At 33.5% G+C, this 15,169-nt stretch overlaps 1 protein-coding gene across 13 annotated transcripts in view; it reads right to left on the minus strand.

The window, feature by feature from the left end:
* The window catches only part of Grik2 (glutamate ionotropic receptor kainate type subunit 2), a 657,782-nt gene that overhangs the window by 476,459 nt on the left and 166,154 nt on the right, over positions 1–15,169 (minus strand). The gene's annotated exons all lie outside the window — the stretch shown is intronic.

Raw genomic sequence — 15,169 nt, forward strand, 5'->3', positions numbered from 1 at the left:
TATAAAATCAAATAAGATTTTTAGTAAAATTCTGTCAAAAAGACACTAAGATTTGTTTAATCCTTTAGGGATTAACATATATTCACCATAGTTGTTTACTATGTAAGTTCGTAGAACAATTTTTTCATATCATCCAAAGTCAAGCCAAGTAAGTATCTGTGAAACAACACAAGAAGCACAACAATATGTTTTATAATGGCAGTTTTATGTTCTCAGAAATAATTTCATAATCTAAATTTTCAGTTTCTCATAAAATTTCACTTTTAAACTTCAACAAAGTCCTCAGTATCAAAGAGTAAAATGCAAAGCATTCATGAAACTAATAAGAGAATGCAGTAGACTCTCAAGACATTTTTCTTGGAAATAAGTCACTTCAGGCTTATAAGCTGAGAAGATACATGTTGCCTAGTGGTCTTTTGGTCAAAGAAGACAAAGTATGAGAAGCATTACGTGGCTTTTGTATTGTGAAAAAGAACATTAAAGAGATATGAACTAGAGCCTCCTGTATACCCAGAAGGTCAGACAGGCAGCCATCTGCTGAGAGCGTCAGGGAAGAAAGGCTGACACTTTATGGCCCTCTTCCCAGCATCTTGACTAATCCTAGAATATTCCTAGAAATCCTAAATATTCCTAGAAAAATATTAAGGGCATTATCTAAGATTAAGATAAAAAGCAAAATATGAGAGAAGTGGAAGATCAGAATGAGGAGAGAATTTGGGAGCACAATGTGGGTAGACATGATTAAAATGTTATAAGCATGTATGAAAATGCCACATGAAACTTATTATGAGCTATGAAAGCCATATTTCCCTTTAGCCACAATGAATGACCCTTCTGGGCCCCCTTATATTTAATTATTCACACTCCTAACTGAGCATTGACTAAATTAGATTTCATTATTTGTATCACTGTTTTTATATACACCTCTGGAGGGGTAGAACCAGACCTTAAACACACACACAGACACAAACGCACACACACACACACACACACACACACACACACAAACATCACACACACACACACACACACACACACACACACACACAAACGTCATTATTCTCAGCACTGAAAATTGTTTAGGTAAATAAATTAAAAATATTACAAGAAGCATAGAGCCTGGAGAGTTTTCCTAGAAGTTTTAATATAAATTATGATAGTTAAAATCCTCAAAGGAGACTACGTAATTACTAAAGAGATTCCACCATCTGCCTAATCTCATGCATTCACATGAGTGGACATATGAATATATTGCCTATTTAGTGGAGACTTGGAAATACTCCTGATTTCATACTCACATCACAGATAAACCAAGTGATATTCTGACTAGGTCCCTTAAAATCATGGGTTATGATACTGAATGCATTATGTTTTTTGCAAGTTAGTGTGTTTCTTCTCCTTAAATTCTGTCTTAGTTAGTGGCACTGGCATCCGATATATGAGAAATTTGGGCCTTGAGATTTCTGTGTGACCCCAGTGTGATTCTTATTCTATGTAATATAATTTTGAGCATCTCATAAATCTATAACTCCCTCTGCTCCCACATCATCCTGTTGTTACTCATAATTTCCAAATATTATTTTAGTTTTCTGTAAAAACACTACAATGGCTCTCAGGTGCTCAGTTTACAAATCACTCCTTGGTGTGGTGTGGTATCTTCTGTATTTTGGTCCCTCTACTTCTCAAATGTCGTTGTCATCTTATATTTACTGCTCAAACATGGTAATCTAATGACACCTCCTCACACTGTTCATATTACTTTGTACCTTTTAAATTTCTTTCTGTGAAATATGCTTTTTTATGCCTTGAAGAATTTGTTTCTCTTGAAAAACAAGCTCAATTACTATTCGGTAGATCTGATATTCCTTCTGAGAGACCTGATTATTCCTTCTTCCATGCCTTGAACATACTTTTTGCCACATATAGTCATTACCATTCACAATTGCATTTACATGTCTATGAGCCGGGTTTTATACTGTGAACTCCAAGAAATGTTGTTGTCTTTTACCCTGCACTGTGTGCAGTACATGTTTACCAACTTTTGCATGGAAAGAATGCTAGTAATTGAGAAGATATCATTTTTTTAAAAGTGGGCCATTCATTGTTTGGGACCTTAATATGTGCTGTGGTGTCTATGCCTGCGCGTGTGTGTGTGTGCACGCACACCTGTGAATGTGGGTGTGTATTTTGAATTCTCAGGGTATCAGAGTTCCAAGATATTTAGAATGGGAAGAAGATTATAGGACATTGGAAAGGAACTAATACAGAAAAAGAGATACATTTAAAAATATGATTTGGTATGAAGAAGAGAGAAAACAGTGAAGGATGGCATTGAATAGGGAGGGAACTTTGCATCTTTGATATAGTTCCATCTGGGAAAGAATGATGGTTAAAGTGTGGAAAAGAAAAGATGGAAAATATACAGAATTTTGAAGGTAGATTAAGCTGAGGAAATTTATATTAAGACAAAATGAACACCTTACTGTAGACCTTTCCATTATACTGGGTTTATTTGTGTCCCTACCTTTCATCATATTTATGATCTACAACTAAGATGGGACACTATCTTGAGGTTAGATTATAGAAGGCTCTAAATGACATGATAAACACTTTGAATCAGTTCTGTTATGCAAAAGGATGCTCTTTATATTCCATCAGATGAATGCCTTTTTGGAAGTGATGCATTGGATTAAGTCTACCCCACTACAGGTAATAAAAAAGTACCCAAGAAAACAAACAACTAAGGATAACACAAGTATGCAAATGCAAAAAAAGAGTAGAATTAATATTTCAGTGAGAACAACAGGAAGCATTCACATAAAGAATATCAGAGAAAAAATAGAAAGGGAAAAATAGGAAACAGGAAATCAGTGAAGTTGTGGCCTGTAGAAAAGACATGAGTCAAGTTTGGAATAAGGAAGGAAAGATAATTTTAATAACTGTTGTACCCTGTCCTTGGGATGCCTTCTATTCTACCTTGAAAGATAACAAGTTGTATATGAAAGGATTTTGAGTCCATAACACTGTTAAGATAAGTCTGTTTGGAGATTTTAAATGATCTTTTCAAATAGGTGAGGTTATCATACCTTGAATAATGACAATGATCTTGGACCATTCAGGCTGTTGGGCAGAGTAGAGACAATGAATAGTGCTTTGGTTTTAAGTGAGTGCCAAGATACAAGAGTTTGGTGGTTTTACTACACAACAGCTGTTGAAGTACTTATTTTCATTTTCAAAGGAATTAAGCATCTGCTCTTATAGTTAATCACAATCCTTGACTATCCAGTTGTTGATGGCATTGAAATTTATCATCACTTTTGATCATTTCTGTATTTACTTTACATGTGTCCTTTCCAACAAAGGTCAGACTTTTAATCCCACAGATTCTCCATCCTTATTATTTCTTCAGTAACATAAAAAGAATTTCCAGCCTCAAGAAGGAATCCTCACAAAAATATTTTACTCTGGCCATGATACTACAAAAAAGTTTTTAAATTAAATAAAAAGATGATATTGTTAATCATAAGTAGAAACTGTGATAGAAATCAAATTTTAATTTTTTTCAAGTATACTTCACAAATTTTAGAAAAATTTGTAGTAGTAGAGAAAATAATCTGAATAGAAAGCTCACTTTATGCCTATTATTTGTGATTGCTATAAAATTTATTGGGCATCATTTGATTAGATACTTGCATTAAAAAGCATTACATGTTTTCAAGTTATGCTTTTAATATAAAAAAGTTTCAGCCTGCTTATTGTGTATAGATAATTCAGAATGGAAATCACATTTCAAGCTATGCTATTTCTGGATACACTGCTCTGTTTTTTTATCCTCCAAGTATTAAATATACATGCTAATCCTGTGATAAATGGTTTTGACATTTGCCGAAATGATAGAAACCATGCATAGAAGAAATGCTTGCTTGAGTGTTTACTGGATTTACTTTTAAGTAAGATGCATTCTCAATGCAATCTGTGGAAATTCTTGAGAATGTTGATATAGTTTAATATTTTTAAATATAGTTTATATTTTTTAAAATTCTACTTATCAGTTTTAGTTATAAGGACTATTTGCAAGTTTGAGGAATCTGGTCTCTGTATTTGTATAATTCATTTGAAGAATATTATGCTACAAACTCAGAAAAATGATAGGATAACTTTCAGCTACTAAACCAATAAATATAATTGCACTAAGAACAAAAAATAACATTTTAAAACATCATCACCAGTCTTAGTATTTTTTGAGGGAAAATAAAAGATCACTATCATAGTAACTTTTTTCAAGATTTTATTTTTCACTTCTTTTCTTACTCTAAACCAGCAGTTTTATAAACCATGTACTTGAACAGCAAAACCATTTGCCATTTGGTAGAATTGGCTGACATTTCATTTTTTCTGGGCAGATTGCAGATTAGTTTGACATTATTTTGCTGGGCTCTGAGCTACATCATTAACATATTGCTTATGACTAAAAGCAAAGTAGTTTCATTTTGTGGTATAATACCCTACATTTTCTGCAAGTAGTAAAAAGCATGATTTTTCTTAAAATAACTAGGTATTGCTTCAATCTTGCAAAAATATAAAAACCCAGAATTCCATTAATGTAACAAAATGTATCACTAAAATGGTGTGTCAGAGGGGAACGAAAACCTCTATAAAGGCATGATGTGTTTACTGTTGATATCTCTAAATCTTGGATAGAAATGAGAAACATTCATGAAATACTGGGCTTAAGCTGAGATTACATCAGTATGGTAGCAATATCGTACTTGTCAAGTAACAGAATATAACTGCCTGGTTGCACCACATGAAAATGAAAATTCAGTTTTTGATCTAAGACATAATTCTTTCTTTGTCCATGTTGTAAAGCCTTTTGTTTTTAATGTAAAGAAAGTAAGGGCCAGGCAACTGTTTCACAAGATGGCTTTATTTGGGCAACCAGGGGAATAACAAACTGCTGATCATTTTTTATTTAAAAAGCTGATCAAATAATTACCAATGCTCTTATTTCAGTTTTCAGTTTATTTTCTCACATCCCATCTTTCCTTTATTAGATCAGGTCTAGTGTATTAAAAAGCAGGGTCACATTGTACATTGTTGGGTTTTCTTTTATTAAAAAACCAATTGTAGTATTCTAATTGTATACAATATGGATGATTTAGGTTGAATAATTTACTTGCTATGATTTTTTTTTCTTTATGTTGGCATTTTTATGAAGACAGAACATCTTTTGCTTTTAACGAAAGTAAGCACCTAAATGAAATGATGTTAAAATGTTTTGGCCACATACTCTCTAGTATTTAAGAAAAGCATCAAACTGATTAGCAAGCTGTGCTTCAGAGATAAAATATATAAGCTCTAGCAGATTCTAATGCATTATTTTCCTTTCATTACTTTCATTGACTTAATTCTTCCTACTTCCATGGCAGCAGATAGAAAATCTTAAGGGGCAAACTATAATTTCATGGTCATCTGAAATAATTATTATACTAATTACCTATCATTCATTCCTTTTCCCATTTGTTTCACTGACATTTTGAAAGGGTAAAGGTGGTTGTTTTATGTGAACTTGCTTTTAAATCCGCCACTCTTTCTTATTAAGAGAAGTGTTCAGGAATAATGTATTTTTCTTCAACTTACACTATTTATGTTGTGCATCAGAGATGACCTGGTTTCTACAATAGCTATTAAGCTAGAAAAAAATGCACTCAATTTTTAAGAATGATCTCCAGTGTATCAGGCATATCTTGCTTTCATTCTAGCATGCCCATCTCTTTCCAGTTCACCTTGTAGGTTAGGTTTTATCTGAAGGCAATCTGTACATTCAATTTTCTGTAGTTACAAAAATCTAGGAAGTTGAGATGAGGGGCATGCAGAGGGAAGAAAGAACACAAGCAAATAAAAGACTTAGAAAGGACAGTTACAGGAATTACATTCCTTTGGTTCTAAGTGTCTTACTATTATTTTAGTTTTTATTGGTATATTTTAATTTTAAAGACAACATGATTTTACTTATGGCAGAATAACTGCTTTTAATATTTTAAAAACTTTGGGAGTTTTGATTAAATTATTTTTATAGTTACAAAATTTTTATTAGTTGTTGATACACATTGATCTAGATTATTCCAATGAGCAATAATTTTTAGCTCAAATCCAAATTTATTCTAGCCTTAATTTCATATTACTCCAATATAAATGAGGTTAGCATTATCTAGGAACATAATCTTTATAATTTTTAGTTATGTAATGAATAAAAAGAAAACAACCTAATATAAGCCTTTTAAAACGAGTGGTACGCTGTTGGTATGTTGTAAAAATGAATTCAAAATATACTGAGGCACTCTTTTAGGGTTCTGGAGTGAAATTAAGCATGTTATTTTTAGAGTACAAGGAGAAACATCCAAGTCCTCTAGAGAAACTAAAATACTCTGAAAATGATCGATTTAATTGCTATGAAGCATGGAGCACTTTTGGCTCTCCATGTTGACACCTTGATCTTTATAATTCGTATTAAATATGAACCATTCTTTTCAATATGGGCTATAAAAGAATATTAACACATTTTAGTGCCATATTATTGAGAAACCAACTGAGATAACTTGATTTCGCTCAATTAATATTGGTTATAGCCAGAGTGGGCACATTGCTATTTCTTCAAAAGCCAGCTGGGCACTAATCAGCATTTTAACAAGTTGTTTTATACCCAGGCCCTAAAAGTGGCTTTGTGACTGCGTGTTTAAAACAATCAGGGAAAGAAAATTTTGAGAAGTGGCACAGGCAGAAAACAACAACTTCTTAGTAAATTTTTAAGTCTGTGTTCCAGTATCTATGTCCAGATTGCTCCCGTGTTCCACAGAAAGAGGGTGACAGTAACAGAAGGTGGTAAGGTAAAGTGGACAGAAAAGACTATTTAAATTGTCCTCTGAAATCACAAACACTATCAATAGCTTATCCAGTTTGTTGTTTAATTGGTGAAACATTACTATAGTCATTAGGTGACCTCCCTAAATCATCAGTGATATAACTTGGGAGGAAATCTAAGGCTCTTGCTTTTAGACACTTTTATATATGCCACTGCCACTAAACAAAACAATTCAGCAGTGCTAGAGGAAATATCTTGCTTTGTGCCACATTTCTCAGTACATGTGTAAGGCCTTCTTAAACCATCATCATGGTATATTGTTTGCAAAAACATTCTGAAATATAATAGAAATGAAATATTTTGGTTTACACTGACTGCAAGAAAAGCTGCAATAAAGGGGAACTGTTTATTGCCATAGAAACAAAGGAGTATACACAATGACAGCATTTAAAACCAATAAGACTCTTGATAATAATATACCATAAACTAGCATCTTTTGCTCACAGCATAATTTTGATTTGGTGTCATTACTATAAAGTATAATGCTGACTTATAGCTGCAAGACTAGTACTCTCTCAAAATACTATCACGCTCAATTATATTATTCAGAGCACAGAATCAATTAATCCAAGCATAGTGATGGCATTTGAACTACCAGATATACAAAAAAATTTGGAATTTAAATACCATTCCTAAAAATTGCGTGAACATCTCAGTTGTGTATCATTTGCCATTGCTAGGGAATATGCTATTATTTCAACCTAATTTTACTTACAATTAGCATTGCCATTTTAAGCACTACTAATTTCTTAAAGTTTTAATTACTCACAGGAGAAAATATTATGATAGTATATTCTTACCTAACTTTCTTATATTCTTACCTAACACATTTAAACTTTCTCTTTATACTCTGGGATCATAATTAAAAATATCAATGACACTACTTTGCTCTGACCCAGAAAGGGATTCAGTAAATTTTTATTTAGCCTTGCTCTAAATGACCCCAGTCTGTTCTAGTGCACTCTTCCGTGTCACAGTGTCTGTGCTCTCTCTTCACATTATTCACTTAATTACTATTTTCATTTATTTACTGTTATCTACACGAAAAGGTTAGAACAAGAACAAACAAATTCAGAGTACATCTCATATATTTCTTCTGACTGAAGTCTGGGCACCTTGATGAATGCATAGTGAAATTTATTCAGAGAATTCCCTTAACAAATTTTATGTGGTTGAAAATGCTAGATGGCTATCATGTTGAAAAATGGGATTGGTATTATGCTTTGAAAGTACTGGATATACTACCACAGAAGAGAAAAATCCAACATGTGAAAATAAAAGAGTTTCAGGGTTCATCTAGCAAGTCAATTAAAGTATATTGAGTCAATCAACAAATAATCATTACTTAGAGGCAAAGAAATTGAACTGTCACTTCATGTCATTGGTTAGATAATGATTAACAGATCCTTGAAATAAAAAAGAGAGCTTCTGAAGGTCAATTCACTTCTGTTGTAGATAGTGAATCTAACCTGTTAACTTTACTTGCTTTGCAAAAATTCTGATTACCAGAGTGTAGTGGCAACCACACATAACAAACACATAAATACTTGGTGGAAAGGCATCTCTGATGGACTCATTCAATAAAGTACTGTGATTTTAATCTAAAATTTCGGAGCACTAATAAAACCATCATGTACATAAAAGGAAATAATCTGGATATTTTTTTTTAAATCTTAGGTAAGAAATCAAAAAATTGAAAATAAATAAAGGCTATGATTCATCATCTCAAATTAATTGTCTTAAATTAATATTGAGGTCTTTCCAATAGTCATCTGCATACAATGAAAGTAGTAAATGACAATCTCTCTTTGTTCATATGAGTTTCTAGTGGGATCCTTTTATTTTCTTTCCTAATATTATATCCTCCACATACATTAAAATCTTTAATTCATACTTTACATTCTAGATGGTAGAGTCATAAAGAAACCTAGTTCTCAAGATTCTATGTGATGTCTGAACAAGAAAAAGAAGGTTTTAGCTACATAGTTCTTTATACACTAATCTTATCCTAAAACATTAGAAATTTTTTTCTTAGAAATATGAATTTCAAGAAGTGGAAGCAATTTTATTTAGAAACCAGAAGTTAGTTCCCTGCCTCAGTTTCCTTGCAACAAAATATTACGATGTTAACTACACTATATTTCATTTTTCTCAATTCTAAGTTTCACTGAATTGTATTAGTAATACTGGAGGATGAGTGTGTACCCATTAATATTTGGGCTTTGAACCTGTCGACCTGCAAAGAAATACTCATTTTCTTGGCAGCCTGTCATGAAAGGTCTTTTAATATTCCTTCAAGCACAGCTATTTTTCTGTGGTCGAAGTTGTGGTCCGTTGAAATCTATATGGTATTTTTTTGAAACTCCATCTCAGCACAGTTTGAGACTATTTAGCCCATTTACTTTGAAGAATGTAAGAAGACTGCATGAGAATGTAAGTACCAAATTAAGTCACTTCTGTGGGAAGTGACGAGGCTATAATATTCATTCAAAATGTATAATAAAAAATTTTATGAAGAAAAAAACCTTAGCTAAGTGCCAGGTCTTCCTGAAACAGACATGAGAGTGTCTTGTGGTTTGATTTTTCCCATTAGTGAGTATTTTCACTGAGCAGCTGCGTGATTATATGATGAGGATTTTCAAGAATAGTGAGAGAGGAGATCACCTTGTCTTAAAGACTTTTCTAATTTCAGTTTTCTGTGAGTTCCCAGCATAATATAATTATATTGAACTTTGAATTTGGCTTTAGTAAGGCTCCAAATAATTAGGCTCCAAATCCCTGTCTGTCTGGTTAAGACAGGGGAAAGTGGCCTTGATGTGTTATGGTGATTATTAGCACTATTAACAAGCCAGAATTTCAACACCACTTGGAGCAGCATTAACAAGAAAAAAAAATTCCTTGGGGGGACATCAATAATTTATGGAATTTCAGGAAAAGTGGAAGTTAAGCTTTGGAGGAGGAGGGGATTCATTATAGCTTTGAATCTCAGCACTAGAACTTGTGGAACATTAACTGATAACTCCATGTTACAACCTTTACTTCTTGTGTCTATGTGCAGTGTTCAAATTTCCAAGGAAAAGTGGATCTAAGCATGTCTTACTATAAGTGTGGCCAAACCAGGGAGTGGGGCTAGAGGTTGGTAGGTTGGTAGGAGGGGAAAACGGGATTATGTGATTGCCAGACCCACTTGAATCAAGACCTACTAAGAATACTGGCTGAGAGTGGTATCTTGAAGAAGGTATAGGCTGAGAGTTGCATAAAAGATAAAGATTTAGCCAAAAAAAAAAAAATGCGATAAAAGTAAGACTGCTCGGCAGATAAAATGATTTTTAACTTTAAAATCTATTCCTTTTTTCCCAGGGGCCTCTAAGCTCCTTGAAGTCAAGGATTATGTTTTGTTCACAGTGAAATCTCCAGCCTTCCCAGTACCTTTTTGACACGTAGATTTTGTACAGTAAATATTTGTTGGAAAAACCCCAAATGAATAAATAACTAAATAAGTTTAGGTAACTACCATCAATAGATATAAAGAATACTACTTAACAAGCTATTGACCTGCTGATCTCCAGAGGCTACTGAAATCCATGCCAGCCCCTGCACAGTGAAGGAAACACCAGCTCCAGCTTTCAACTCTTCCCTGTTTTCTTCTTTCCCTTTTTCTCCTTGTCTCATTTCTTTCTCCTTTCTTCACTCTTTGCCCTTCCCTTCATTCTTCTGTTTACTTCTAACGCATTATTTACAGATCATAATGACAATGCAAAGTATAAATATTTACAATGATATATGAATGAAAGTTATTCTGTTTGCAGTCTCATAATAGTGGGGCACAGCAGATGGACTGTGAAATTCTTTGCCAAAAAGTCTTGGATTCTAAGGTGTTTCTACTGTTTTCCATGTTTCTAAGGAAACATGTTTCTAATCAAATCATTCATCTGATTCTCTTTAAGATTTGATAAAATTCAGTTCCAAAGTAGACCTAATCATAGTCTATAATGATCTTTGAAAGATTTTTCATGTAAATTCAAAGAAAACATACAGAATCATAGAGACTTTCAAATCGTGTTGATATGGCTAAAATTGTTGTTGAAATCAGAAATGACTATCTTAAAAACAAATTGCATATAAATAATGTTCACTGTACCCAGATAAATCTCACCAGCAATTCAGAGTTCCCTGGATTTTACTGGCACAAAATCAATATAAATGTTTCCACATCAATAACAAACATTTAAAAACAGTCACTACATCAAGATTATGCTCATGCATAGAATTCAGAAGTGGTAATATCTTCCTTTAAAATGTATTTCTTTCTGTCAGCAAATGTGCATAAAAGATAATAGTTTGCACTATTTCAAATATGTGTAAATTCAAAGCATTTACAAGTCAGCAAATTTTAGACCCTACTTCCAAATAGCTGTTTGGGAAAAACATTAAGTATTTGGGACTTTTTATAGCTATATTGTTACATAATAACTGTGAAAGTGTAAAGGACCTCAGAGCTCAAGCAGAAAATTAACTAAACCATGAAACACTAATTTATCTACATAAAATGGACATTAAATGATAACTGGAGTGTTACATTAATAATTATGTCCCCATTTTACTTTTAGGTTAATGGCTTATTTTGGGGGGGCAGCGGGTTTGAGACAGGGGTCTCACTGTGTAGTTGAGACTTCCCTGGAACTCACTATGTAGCCCAGGCTGGTCTCGAACTCACAGCGATCCTCCTGCCTCAGCTTTCCGACTGCTGGGATTAGAGGTATACACCAGCACATTCTTTTGAATGTCATCTGTTCAGATTGCTCCCTGTTTATGCCAAACCTGGCATCAGAGGGGGTGACAAGGTAGGAATGGTACTTTTTATTTATAGAGAATTACCTCTCTGTGAAATCAAACAAGAAAAAAAGTGTACTTTCTAGAAAACTGAATTCTTTCCTGCCTCTGCTTTTGCATTGTGTGCTGAAGAACAGGTAAGCTCAACATCGTTTTTAAAACAAGCAAACAAAAAAGGACAAATGCAGGAAATGATAGATTTCCTGTACACCTGGAGTACATCAATTTTGTAAGTACCTGGAAGGCCATATAATGCAGCAAAAAAAATCAATGTGCCTCTATGAGGAACACTTCTTGTTGGATTAATCTAACTTCTTTCTCTGCTAGAGTGACATACTTAGTAGATCCGTCAGAAGTTGAAGTCTCAATATACTTGGGCTTACTGAAGGTTTTGTCCTATTACCATATCCCAGTTAACATCCTGGGAAACATAACCCTTTCTACTAATATACAAAACTTTGATAAGTTTTTGCCAGAGATATTTCAAATGAACCATAGCAGAATGACCACTCAATATGTTTATACATAGGATGATCAACACTATCACAAAATCAATAAATATGTAACAATTATCTAGCCACCACTATGTGCAAAGTATTTTTTCATGTCATCCATACCTATTCACCCTTGTAATCTTCCCTGAGTAGTGGCATGGGGTACTGCTTAAAAGAAAGACTCCTGAGGCCAGGTTCGAACTCTAGCTTTCCCATTCAAATGTACGCCTTTAAGTCAGTTATTCAGCCTCACTGAGCCTCAGTTTCCCCAGGTGTAAAATAATGACAATAGCTCTTAACCCTTAGTCTTATGAGATTAAGAGAATTATTATTTAAACAATGACTGCTTCATAACCAATGCTACACACATTTTAGTGGTGAAATACTACAAAATATAAAATATGATTTTCAAAGTAGTGCTCAACAGAGACATAAAAATATTAATTTTAGTTCTGAGCACAACATCCAGTGATAGAAAATGATTGAGTAAACAGATTATATTATAACTGAAGTGCTGTGATCTTGGTGTGACACTGATGGATCATATTTCAAGAACACAAGGTTCTAATTTCTTAAACAGATACTGGGTTTTGGGGGTTTATTTGTTATTGTTCATTTCTTGTTTCTTTGTTTGTTTTGTTTTTCTCAGTACCCAGGATCGAACTTGGGACCTTTTATTTGCAAGGCAGGTGGAGGAACCACTGAGCTAAATCCCCATCCCTGCTTATTATTGTTTTTCATGGAAGCGTGTCACACTGGTACCAGCCTTAGGTCTAGTACTATTAATCTTTTTCATATATTGTAACCAATTTAATGTTTTCTCTTTTTTATTTTTCTACAAGCCCTTTCTTCTTTTCTCCTTTTATTTTTAAAAAAGTAATTTGTAACATAAGACAATTGCTCAGAGGGAAAGAGTGTCAATGGTTTTATTATTGAACAATATACTAGCAAAATTACTACAGTGTGGACTGATAGATCAGTGTAAGGTACATACATTCTCAGCAGAGTTTTATGGTTCCAGGCACAAATCGTCACCCAACACCAAGAATGTGCTTTGCCTGTGACTTACTGGGAATTATGTCCTCTTCAGTGGAGTTTTCTCTGTACTCTAGGCAAAGAAAATTGGATTAGGGCTCTGCCTTATGAATAGCAGATCCATGTTGAGGACATACTCTTAAGTGAAATAAACAGGACACACATGTGTAAATACCGAATAGTTTCTCTGGTCTGAAAAGCTGAAAGTGTAAATAAAGTTCAAATGGTATAACTGACAATGTGAAATAGGAAGAAAAGGACTAAAGGAGTAAGGGAAGTGGGAAGGGTGGGGGAAAGGAAAAAAGGGAAAGGAAAAAATATGAGAAAAGGAAAAAAATGGAAACAAAGTCTTTGTAAATAGGGAAGGGTGGAGGGGGTGAAGGGAGGGCAGGGGAATGGGGAAAAAAATGAGAACCAAGTTACATCATGTAAAGGAACAAGATCCCTGTGATGAATGTAACTGTACTGTAGACCTAAAAAGTATTAATAAACTTAATGAAAAATACGAGTGGATCCTACATACATCACCACTATGTGCTTTTCTCCATTGCCTCTCCTCTCACTTGTCTTCTAGTATCGTGATACAGCTTCCTCTTTTATGCTATGTGAAAGGTTATTTTTGTTTGTTTGTTTTGCAAACTCAAATGCCTTTCTTTCAGTGCCTCTTCCCTCTGTGCTCTGCTCTATACTCATACATACATCAGATCACTCCAGACAATACCTCTTAGGTATGTTCATCATTTACTTTATTACGAAGTTAGGAAAGCAGATTTAGAAGACTTAATCAGCTTGCTTAAACCTAATCAGTTGGTGGTGAATTTAAAATTCAGACTCTGGTCCTCTTAATATTAATATTCCAAGATTTGTTAGAAACTTTCTGCTCAGCTGTGCTAAAGACATAAATATACAGAAGTGCCTCCAAATATAAAATTTCATGCTTTTTTGTAGAATAGTTGAAAAACACCCTAGAATGAATCCCCACTTGTTTTCTATTTTTTTCCAAATATGCTTAATGTAAAACAAACATTTATTTCTCCATCTTTGCTATTCTTTTATTTCTGCTATAAAGTTTCTTTTCTTTTGAGCATTTTAAGATATCTCTTTCATCGATTCTTAATGTCATCTTTTTTTCCTAGATTACAGACATGACATAAGACATGTAACACTTGTCTTTCTTGGTCTGGCTTATTTCACTTAACATAATGACCACAGTTACATCCAATTTCCTGCAAATGACATGATTTTGTTCTTTATGGATAAATAAAACATTCCTTTGTGTGTATATATGCCACATTTTTCTTTGTGTGTTGTTGCTGAGCACCCAGGCTGATTCTTTATCTTAGTTCATGTGAATTGTGTGATGATGGACATGATGCAGACGTCTCTATAGGATGCTGACTTCAATTCCTCTGGGTGTACACCAAGGAGTAGCATAGCTGAACAATAATTCTACTTTTAGTACCGTGGGTAATTTTTATGCTGATTTCTATAGTGACTGTAGTAATTTATATTCTCAACAGCTTATAAAAGCTTCTCTTTATGTCCTTGCCAATATCCATTGTTTTCTGTGTTCTTGAAGATAGACTTTCTGACTGAGATGAAAAGGAATCTCAACGCAGTTTTTATTTACATTTCCCTGATGGCTAAAAGATGTTGAACATTTTTTTTATATAATTATAAACTATTTGTACTTCTTTCTGTTCATTAGGAATCTCAACGCAGTTTTTATTTACATTTCCCTGATGGCTAAAAGATGTTGAACATTTTTTTATATAATTATAAACTATTTGTACTTCTTTCTGTTCAGTTCCTTTGCCCATCTACTTATTGGATTATTGTTCTTTTGATGTTGTTCTTCAGTTCTTAAATATCATATTCTGAATAT

The sequence above is a fragment of the Fukomys damarensis genome, unplaced genomic scaffold, assembly GCF_012274545.1.
Source record: "Fukomys damarensis isolate Sample0158 unplaced genomic scaffold, DMR_v1.0_HiC HiC_scaffold_14, whole genome shotgun sequence".
Taxonomy (NCBI): domain Eukaryota; kingdom Metazoa; phylum Chordata; class Mammalia; order Rodentia; family Bathyergidae; genus Fukomys; species Fukomys damarensis.